Source organism: Orycteropus afer, unplaced genomic scaffold (genome assembly GCF_000298275.1).
Source record: "Orycteropus afer afer isolate SDZICR_OR568_19922 unplaced genomic scaffold, OryAfe1.0 scaffold00491, whole genome shotgun sequence".
Taxonomy (NCBI): domain Eukaryota; kingdom Metazoa; phylum Chordata; class Mammalia; order Tubulidentata; family Orycteropodidae; genus Orycteropus; species Orycteropus afer.
In genome coordinates, this window is record NW_006922078.1 from 827,709 (window position 1) to 838,162 (window position 10,454).

At 42.5% G+C, this 10,454-nt stretch overlaps 1 pseudogene; it reads left to right on the plus strand.

Moving 5' to 3' along the window:
* LOC122151502 overlaps positions 1 to 3,724 on the plus strand; it is a 182,594-nt pseudogene extending 178,870 nt beyond the window's left edge.
* Positions 3,725 to 10,454: the final 6,730 nt, after the last annotated feature.

Below are 10,454 nucleotides of genomic sequence, written 5' to 3' on the forward strand. Positions count from 1 at the left end.
TTTGAAGAACTTAGAGCAGAATGAACATAATAATATTACACTCATTCGTGGGATAGAGCTAACACACTAAGAGGAAAGTATGATCTAAAATACATTTATCAGGAAAAATATTTTAAAAGGAAGCTAAGTCTTTAAGTCAGAAAGTAATAAAAAGGCAACAAACTAGTTCTTCCACCCACCCAACTCTTCTGCAAAGAAGAACAAAGAAAATAGAAAAGATAAGTTCCCAGAGCAATAACATTGGGAATAATAAATGAAAAACATCACAGGGAGTATGTCTGAAAATATTAAGAAGATAGTTAACTTTGAACAAGACAAAGGAAGGAAAAAAGGAAGATAAAACAACATGAAAATCTAAGTAAAAGGTAGGGTGATTAAAAACAAGCAAAATTGAGGTACAGTAATATTTCCCCCAGTGAGTAATGGCACTGAATTGGGGACCCAAGATGACATACAGCTTTGGAAAAACTGAAAGTGGAGAACTTGTAAGAAGAAGAAAGACAAGCCTTGATTACAACAAAAACCCACTGCCATCGAGTCGGTTCTGACCCATAGCAACCACATAGGACAGAGTAAAACTTCCCATAAGGTGTCCAAGGCTGTCAGTCTTTATGGAAGTAGACTGCCTAATCTTTCTCTCACAGAATGGCTTTTGGGTTCAGACCACTGACCTTTTTCTTAGCAGTCAAATGTTTTAACCACTACTCCAATAGAGCAGTGGTCATTAAAATCTACCCAACAAGAAGGTCCAGGCCCAGGGGATGTGCAAGTCAGTTTCAGCAAATGTCACAGCAAAGACCACCTTCATCCTTTACAAGCAGAGAGCTGATGGACTAACAGAGGTGGACAGTACAACCTCGATTTCAAAGCATTGCAAGCTGATATCATTTCAAGCCACTTCCATTATGACTATAGACACAAAAGTCCTAATTAAAATGTCCAGAGTCAAGTGTGAGTGGGAAAACTGGCTCAGTTTGATTAGGTATGATTTTCCTTTAAAAGGAAGCATACTTTAAGATTAAGAAATCTATCCTTGGAATCCTCACAATCTATGGATTCAAGGATAAAAAAAATCCATGACTGCTTGGATAGGTGGAGAACATTTATTTGAAAAATGTTAGCACCTGTTTGGTAACAAAAAGAAACAAAACCAGCCTATTAAAAGATTAGGAATTAAGGACAATATCCTTCATTAAGGCTATAGAGTCAAAACCTACAGTGAATAGCAGACTTGAAAGAAAGTTTAGATAGATCCCCAGTAGAATCAGACAAAATACAAGCTTTCTTATTAGCTCAACATTACCATTCCTGTTTAACATGGTGTTAGAGACTCTGGACACTGCTATAAGAATGCATGTGCATGCGTGTGGCTGTGTGCTTGTATGTGCATAAGAACTGAACTAGTCATCATCTAAATATGATCAAAACACACTTATAAATCCTAAAGAAACAGTGGACAAAATTATAGAACTAATTCTGTCAGATTTTCATCAGATATATGACCCATTCAACATAACTCAACTGTGCACAACAGTCCTAGAAACACCCAACTAGAAAATAAATAGAAAACAACACATAATTATTTCTAAAACAACACTTCTCTGTGGAGTTATGCCACACCTGGACTGTATCCAATAGAAATACGTGCATATTCAGCTGTAGGTCCTCCCTCTGATGCAATGACTTCACACCTAGACGGTACACAACAGAATCACATGCGTATTCATCAAAACATGCTTAAGGATGTTGAACAGCACAATTGACAAGAAGCTGGAACTTACCCAGATACCCATCACAGTGGATGGGTAAATCGTGTGGTCTAAACTCCCAGGAGTATGTAACAGCAATGAAAATGAAGGAGCCCAAACGGCTGAATCTTGCAAAGATAACTCTGAGCACACAAGCCAGACCCAAAAGTATGTGGCTCCACTCCAGACTCCAAGAGCACACGAAGATTGATCTACCTAGTGAATGTCAGGATGCTGGTTACCCTGAGGGGAAGGGTGTGACCACGGGGGACACAGAGCTCTTTGGAGAGCTGATACTGGTATTTCTCTTGACATGAGTATGGTTAACAGATTTTTTAAACTGATGAGCATTCATCACACCTGCATTCACAATAAGAGTTCTGATAGCACAGTGCCTGAGGCACTGGACTGCTAACCAGAAGGCTGGCGGTTCAAACCCACCAGCCACTCCTCAGAAGGAAGGTTGGGCAATCTACTTCCATAGTGATACCTCCTCAGAAACCCAAGGAGTGGTCGCTATGAGCCAGGTCTTACTCCATGGCACATAACAACAACAAGCATTCACAATTTGAGTACCTTTCTGAATAAAATGTTTATAAAGGAAAGTTTAAAAAACAGTGGGGGAAATGGTGGCTGGTTGGGATAGGGTGGAGAAAAACAAGTGTCTGTGCCACCAGCCTAGGGCCATTCATAGAGCTCAAGCAAGTGCCCGGGCCCTTGTCCACAGTGGTCCCAGGGGAGGCCGTCTGTCTTCTCAAAGCCCAGAGACCCAAGAGCAGAGGCCCTTATTCCTCGGTTGCAGCAGGACAGCTGGTCCTATCCATGAGGGCCCCACAGAGCGTGTTGGAGAAGTGCAGGATGTGGAAGCCATCAGAGAAATCTCCATGGTAGAGGAATGCAACATCAACTGGACTCCAAGCCTGGGAGGTGGAATTACTGGTCGATGTAGAGTCTGTGTGAAGAGATCTACCCGAGAACGGTTTGCACTGAACTTCTCCCTGACATCCAAAAGCTAGCAATGAGTTACATGATGTGTGTATTATGTATGCCATACACCCAAATACACTCCTGACTATTGAGGGGTTTTATAACAATTTCCTCCTGAATCCAGCCGAGGCCTGGATGCTTAGTTATAAAGGAGATGATGGAAGGGGGTATGCCACAGAATCAGGCCCTCCACTTCCTAGGGAAGCCAACCAGCCAGGTAACAGAGCAGTCAGCCCTGCTCCACAGCCCTGCCGCTGGTTCACCATCAACACAGGGATGACCAGGCTGAAAATCTGCTCCTTGAGAGAACTCTGTGGTGACCTCAGCGAAATCGTGTGACTCTGGATTTGTCAAAACTGACCAAAGGAATCTGATGACACTCCAATGCACCCCTTATTATGTAGCACCTCAGGTACGAGAGGCACAGAGAAGGCATCAGAAGAGAAGGGTGGCAGCATGCCTAACTCACCAGCACCCTGCACGTAGAACAAGAGCTGTGACTGGTGGCCCATAAGGGTGACTGTCTGGGCGCTGCTGTGCACATACTCTTTTACTTTAGACACCACAGAAGGACAATCCCAAAGGACATGCCAGGAAAGACCATGAAGGGCAGTTTCAAGTTCCAGGGGAAGAGTGAAACCAGACCTCAGAGATAGTTGAAGATGTAAGAAAGAGAGGCTCACCACTGAGGGAGTGGTGGACCACCCTAACTCAACTCGACTGAGGCCCCGGATGACAGGCTGCCCTCTGTTCAGTTAACAATAAGGCAGGGACCATGGGAACCCAGAGGCTCATGCACAGCAATTGGCCAAAGTGAGAATCCAGGATCTGACAATCAGCCTCAAACCACTGTGAACAGCCCCGTTCTGAGAGAGAGGACATTACTCTGCATCACACCACAGGACGCTGTTTATAGCCAGCATTGCCTTGGAAAAGCTCTGAGATGCCATTGCTCACTGTCTTCTCCCCCAAACTCCGACTCATATTGACCCCTCCTGGGGTTTTTGAGGCGGGATCCTACGGAAGTAGATTGCCCAATTTTCCTTCTGAGGGGTGACTGTTGGGTTTGAACCGCCAGCCTCCTGGTTAGCACTCAAATGCCTTAGGCACTACGCCACCAGAGGTCCCGTCTTCTCCCCCAGGCTGAAGAAAATGAGGATGAGAAGCTGAACGAAGTAATGCAGGAGGTTTGGAAGGACCACAGGGAATGCCAACCCCTAAGGGATCCTCTACAAACTTCAGCTGAGATGTCCATGGACTCGCAGACAATGTGGCTTAACTATAACCAGCAGAAACTATGAAGCATTGAAGAGCAAACCATGTCCCACAAACGCCAGGAACAACAGCCTCAGACTTGGTTACTTTTTCACAATTTGAAATCTTATTCTTTGATGTATAAAGTAATTTTTGTATATCAATAAATCATGATTTCATTTCTACACTCCCTGAAGATGTTTACAGATTTGGATACAGGATTCACTCGTCGAGTAGTTTGATTGTTTCTAGGAAAACCTCCATGTCTAGAGAAATTTCATTACTTTGTTGTTAGGTGCCATTGAGAAACACTGCCCAGTCCTGCACCATCCCCACAACTGTTGCCATACTTGAGCTCATCATTGCAGCCACAGTGTCAATCCATCTAATTGAAGGTCAAAGGCCTTCCCCTTTTTCACTGACCCTCTGCTTTCCCAGGCATTATGTCCTTCTCGAGGGACTGGTCCCTTCAGACAACATGACTAAAATATGAGAGAAAAACTTTCACCGTCCTTGCTTCTAAGGAGCATTCTGGCTGTACTTCCTCCATGATGGATTTGTTTGTTCTTCAAGTAGTTCATGGTACATTCAATATTCTTCACCAACATCACAATTCAAATGCAATAATTATTTTTCAGTCTTCCTCATTCATTGTCCAGCTCTCACACGCATACGAGGTTATAGGAAGTACCATGGTTTGGGTCAAGTGCAACTTAGTCTTCAAAGAGACATCTTTGCTCTATTATTTTAGAACTATTTAATCTTGTTTGTGATATGACAGATGGTGTTGTCAAGCAAGATGATTTTATTTGTCATAAAGTATATAAAAACCACTTGCCAGCAATAGGCCAAGTCCCAACTATTGTGATTTTTCTGCTCAGTAAACACTTGAATTAAAAAAAAGAAAGAAAGAAAAGAAAAGAAAAACAAGTTCCCTGTCTGGAGAAAAATAAAACTGAAATGCTACTGTCCTCCACACACAAGGGTTAAATCCAGATAGATTAGAGGGTAACTATGGGAGATAAAACTCCAAAATGTATAGAGATAGATGTCTGCAGTGCACCAGTACAAGCTGCCAGGCCGTCTACTCTGACTCACGTGATTCAATGTATGTCAGAGGAGAACTGGCCTCCACAGGGTTCCCAGCAGCTAATTCCTCAGAAATAGATCACCAGGCCTTCTTTCTGAGGCCTCTCTGAGTGGACTTGAACTACCAACCTTTCACTTAGCAGCAGAGCTTATTAACTGTTTGGACAACCTGGGACTCTGTGTAACGCAAGGATGGGAGATATCGCTTCATATAAGGGTCTAGTAAAGCTTAAGCCATAAGGAGAAACACGATGAATTGCCATTTCTTGGAGTTCCTGGTTCCAGAAAATATAGGTGAAGACACTCCACTCTCTTTGCAAAGTGCACAGAAGTCTGTGTCCGGGACAGAACACATGCAGCAGCTGTCTGAGGACCCCGAGGTCATGGTGACAGGTCAGTTGGGGAGAAGACTAGAGTTTGGAGGACCATGAACTCACTGGTGACTTTACCATTCTCACTTTCTCTGGGACCATCTGGCCTGGCCAGACATAAGGAGAAGTCCTGTCTTGCTAGCTGAAGCAGCAGAATAGAGGGCCCAATGGTCAGAGAGAGGAGGAAGACCCAGAACCCCTTTTTGTCCCATTTTCTCCCAACCCAGCCCTCAAGCAACATCATGGGGGTGGCGTCAGCCTGCCTGGCAATGGTGGGCAGTCAAGCAGGTGTGGCAACTTCAGAGGGAGGAGAGACTTCTTCCACCAGAGAAATGCTAGCCCCAAAAACATAGGGGCATCTCTCTCTCTCTCTCTCTCTCCCTCCATTTCTGTCTCTCCTTTCTGCCCAGAATAAAGTTGAAGCAAAGCCATTCCAGATGGAGAGGAATGAAGAGAATCCGTTGCCAACAGGCCTGTCTATAAGAAATGCTGAAGGAAGTCAATGCCAGGGGGAAACCCAGGGCATCAGAAATATCTAGGAAATACAGGAGAGAGTTCTTTCTCTTGGTTATTCAAAATATGTGTAAAGGCCAAAGAAAAGTTACAGCATTGCTGGGCAGGGTTTCTGTGTGAGCTGTTGTTGTTGTTGTTGTGTGCCATCCAGTCGGACCTGACTGGGTTTCTGAGGCGATATCACTACAAAAGTAGATTGCCCATCTTCCTTCTGAGGAGTGGCTGGTGTGTTTGAACTGCCAGCCTTCTGGTTAGCAGTCAAGTGCTTTAGGCACTATGCTATGAGCAGATGCCTGCAATTCATATGGTAATTGTAACAAGAAGAGCAGAAGGCAAAAAGACCCAGGTGGAGGTGAAGTTTCTGCATCCAACAGGAAACGTGAATTGTTAACTCTGAGTGTGAAATGATTGGTATGTATATTATAATCAGAAGTGTGGAAGAGAGGTATTTCTGTATGCCCAAACCTTTATTTCACAGACATCTTTCCTAGAATAGGAAAATGACATAGACACAGGAAAAAAATCAAACACAACCTCCCCCCAAAAAAAACTATAAGCCAATATCACTCATGAACAGAGATGCAGAAAATCCTTAATATAAAATACCAGCTAATTAAATGAAACTATATGTAAAATGAGTAATGACTTGTGATCAAGTGGGTTTTATGCTGAGAATATAAAGCTGTTTTGATATTTAAATACGAATCGTTGTAAAACCCATATTAAAAAACTGAAAACTATTTTAACAATAGATGCAGAAAAAACCTTCGACAAATTTCGATGCTCAGCAAAACAGAAAGAGAAGAGTTCTCCATCAACTTTATAAAGAATTCTGAAAATACCATGAACTGCCAGAAGAATGAACAAATCTGTCCAGGAAGTGCAGCTGGAATGCTCCTTGGAAGCAAGAATGGCCAGACTTCATCTCACCTATTTTGGTCATAGGCAGCTCAGGTAACGTAGTGCTTAAGGCACTTGACTGCTAACCAGAAGGCTGGAGATTCAAACCCACCAGCCACTCCTTGGAAGAAAGATGGGGCAATCTACTTCTGTAGTGATACTGCCTCAGAAACCCAAGGAGGGGTTGCTATGAGTCAGGTCCAACTTGAGGGCACATAACAACAACAACAACACTTTGGTCATGTGGTCACAAGGGACCAATCCCTGGAGAAGAATCACATAATTGGTTAAGTGGAAGGTCAGTAAAAAAGGGGAAGATCCTCAACAAGATGGATCGACACAGTGGCTGCAACGATGGGCTTCAACCATAACAAGGATTGTGAGGATAGTACAAGACTAGGCAGTGTTTCATTCTGTTGTAAGTAAGGTTGCTATGAGTCGGAGTAGACTCGATGGCACTTAACAACAACAACATAAAGCACCTAAAGCTGACACTTTAAGGTGAAAGGTCTAATGTCCCTCTAAAATTAGGTATAAGGCAAAGATGCCCCCTTCTATCACTGCTGTTCAATATCACACTGGGAGTCTTAGCCAGTTCAATAAAACAAGGAAAAGAAATAAATGCACACAGATTGGGAAGGATGGAAAACAAAATTCCCCTTTTTGCAGAAAGCATGACTGTCTACATAGGCAACCCCTTGGACTCTACAAAAATGTTCTTATAACTGATAAGTAAGGTTAGCAAAGTTACAGGACAGAAGACCTGTGGAAAACAAATTAATCATATTTCTATAAACTGCCAATGAACAATTAGAGACCATTTTTTAAAGATGCACATGATCCATATTTAAAACTACAAAACACAGGTGAAAGAAATCATAGATTTCTATGCCAATTTTAAAAAAGAAACTACAATTTATACATACACCACAACAACAGATAAAATCCTCAGGTGTGAAACCAGCAAAAGATGTGCAGGACATGTATATTGAAAACTACAAAAGACCAGGAAGATAAATCAAAGGAGACCTAAGTCAGTGCAGAGACCCATATCCCTGCGTTGTCGTTATGTTAGGTGCTGAGAAGCCAGCTCCGACCCACAGCCACCCTATGTGGAACAGAAAGAAACACTGCCCAGCTGTACACCATGCTCACAATCCTTGCTGTACTTGAGCTTATCATTGCAACTGTGTCAATCCATCTCTTTGAGGGCCTTCCCCTTTTTTGCTGACCCTCCACTTTGCCAAGCATGATATTCTTCTCCAAGGAATGGTTCCTTCTGACAATATGACAAAAGTAGGTGAGATGAAGTTTGGCCATTCTCGCTTCCAAGGAGCATTCTGGATGCACTTTTTCTAGGACAGATTTGTTCATTTTTCTGGCAGTCCATGGTGCTTTCAGTATTGTTCACCTACACAATTCAAAGGCCGCAACCCTTATTGGGGCTTCCTTATTTACTTTCCAGCATTCACATGGATATGAAACTCAACAACTCACTGCCATCAAATGGATTCTGACTCACAGTGACCCCCATTGGGTTTCTGAAGAGGTAAATCATTACAGAAGCAGATTGCCCCATCTTCCTTCTGTAGGGCTGCTGGTGTCCTGGTGGGTTTGAACTGTCAACCTTCTGGTTATCAGTCAAACGCCTTTAGGCACTGTCCCACCAGAGCTCCTTACACACACTACAGGATGGAAGAAAATGTTTGCAGCCCCCATATCTGATGAAGACTTGTATACAAAATATACAAAGAACTTCCTAAAGTCAATGCTAATAAAAGAAACAGCCTGATTTTAAAACGGGCAAACTATATGAACAGACACTTCAGCAAAGAGAATACAAGTAAGCACGTGAAACAGTTTCCACATCCTTGGCTGTTAGAAAAAAAGGCAAAAGGAAATCACCGAAGGCTGCCGTGACACACCTATTAAAGTGGAAAGAACAGCAAACAAACTGACAACAAACAGCATGAGGTAGTGAGGACACAGAGTGACTGGGACCCTACTGAAGGCAGTTGAGACATGCCTATCGGAATGGAAACAAACAAACAAACTGACACCAAACAGCATGAGGAGGTGAGGACACAGAGTGATGGGGACTCTATGTTATCACTGGTGGGGATGCAAAATGGCACAGACACTGCAGAAATCGTTGGTTGTTTCTGTCAAAGTTAAAAATATGCTTACTCTGGGACTAAAGAATCCCACTCCTAGGTATTTACCCCAGAAAATGACAACACGTGCTCACACAGAAACCTGTATGTGAATGTTTGTAACAACTCTCTGTATCCATAACCATTGTTATTGCAGTTATTTGCCATCGAGTCGGCCCTGACTCATAGCGACCCCTCCTTGGGCTTCCGAGGCAGTATTACTATGGAAGTAGGATTGCCCAACCTTCCTTCCATAACCATTAGGAGAAGGAAATAATACAAATACACCACAGTGGGTGAATGACAAAAAAAAAAAAAATGGTGTGCCTCTATACAATAGAACACTACTTAGCAACAGTATGACTTACTGACACACACAATTCGGATGAGGCATCATGCTAAGTGAAAATGAAAAGTCTCAATAAGTTGACATTCTCAAGTATCATGACGTTATCAGGGGCTGGGATGTGTCTGGAGGTGACACATAATGGAACATGATGAAGGTTTGGGGGTTAAGGACCTGTTTTGTGTCTTCACTGTGATGGTGGTCACACAACACTATACGTGCATTAAAATTCAAATATTGTACAACAGAAAGAGAGAAAGAGAGAGATCAGGAAAAAATGCCTCTAGCTGAAATTGCAGACAGGTTACAAACTTGAAAATACAGTTTCCGAATTTGAAACAGCCAGGAGATTAATATATACTAAGCTTCAATAAATTTCAGAGGATTAAAACCGTAGAGAGCATGTCCTCTGACCAAGATTGAATTAGAGTACAAATCAGTTATGGAAAGATACCTGGAAAATCCACAGGCATTTTGACTTTTAAAACACTGCCCTAAAGAACCAATGAGCTCCAAATAAAATGACATGAAAAGTAAGAAAATATTGTAAAAGCTATGAAAATTAAAATACAACATGTCAAAATGTGTGGGATTCAGTTAAGACTTCTATAGCAGGAACATAAATACAGGTATGAATATGGTTATCTCAAGGATGTAAGCTTGATTTAACGTTAGAAAAGCAATGTGACTCCATCCACAGAATAAAGGAGAAAACACATGATCATTTCAATAGATGCCAAAAAGGCATTTAATAACACCCAGTGCTCATTGATGGAATATATGCATATATAATCAACATACAGAAAAGAAAGAAATGATTCTCATTTTGTGGGGCAGTGAATTGCTTAACACAGCCCTTCTAGCTGTGGTCTTTGTGACTCCCACCAGATGACTGGGTCGGACTATGAAAATGTGAGGGGCTTGTGGCCCACCCAGGAGATTGGACAGCTTGTTTATAATGTAAATAAGATGTATGGCACCCTTGTGGGGGGTGGGGACATGCAAATAGGAGTATGGAAGCCAAAAGTGGGGATTGGTCAGTTTTGCCATGCTACTAGACTTAAAATGAGTCATCCCAGAAGCAGAAAGAAGG